The following is a 798-nucleotide window of genomic DNA, read 5'->3' as shown; positions in this document are numbered from 1 at the left end:
CCTCACTTCATATCAGCTGGATGCTTCGCTCTCCTCTCTAGTCCTCTGTGGCCATGTCACTGCCTCTGGGCCTAGGAGTACCTGGATCTTGCCATACTGCTGGCCAACCAGGTCTCCACCCAGGTTCACAGGAGTCTATCAAATGTGGTTGGACTTAGCTCCCAACTTCATTGCTGTTTTTCCCCCTCTTCCTCTCATCAGTGACCAATGTGGTCACCAGAAGACAGCATGCCTGCTTGTGTATTCCCCTTGAGTCTCATTTTGGAAGAGGGTTTGCTCTGAGGAGACTTGACCACTTGTCTTGATGGCTTCCAGACAAACAGCTTTCTTGTTCTTGTAGTAGTCAATCAGATGGTCCTTATTGTTTTTTATTTTTCCTGCCGGTCTTTCTTTCATGAAGTATCTTCTGTTCTTCTAGCCACTCTAGGCTGGTCTATTTGTCCTTTCAATTGGAAATATCCCACGTCAGATGATTCTGGATGGGGTTCAGGATTCCACCTGTGGTCTTACACAATGCAAACGCTCCACAGGAAGCCTCTTTCACTGGGCAACTTCTAGCCGCCTTTAAGGTATTCCTTCAGTTATAGGCTGAAGATGGACTTACAAACTTTCTATTGTGATGCTTCTGGCTATTCCTTTCTTTCCCTCTCAAGTGTCTATGTTACAATGGTAGACAAGGGAAACCAAGATTCGAAAGACAGCTAAGCATCTTAACATTATTCTCCTCTTTTACCCATTCAAACCATACCTCAAACCCTGTATCCCACAGCCTTGTTGTTCCAAGGATGTGCATACATC

Source organism: Chrysochloris asiatica, unplaced genomic scaffold, assembly GCF_000296735.1.
Source record: "Chrysochloris asiatica unplaced genomic scaffold, ChrAsi1.0 scaffold00008, whole genome shotgun sequence".
Taxonomy (NCBI): domain Eukaryota; kingdom Metazoa; phylum Chordata; class Mammalia; order Afrosoricida; family Chrysochloridae; genus Chrysochloris; species Chrysochloris asiatica.
This window is presented reverse-complemented; position numbering follows the sequence as displayed.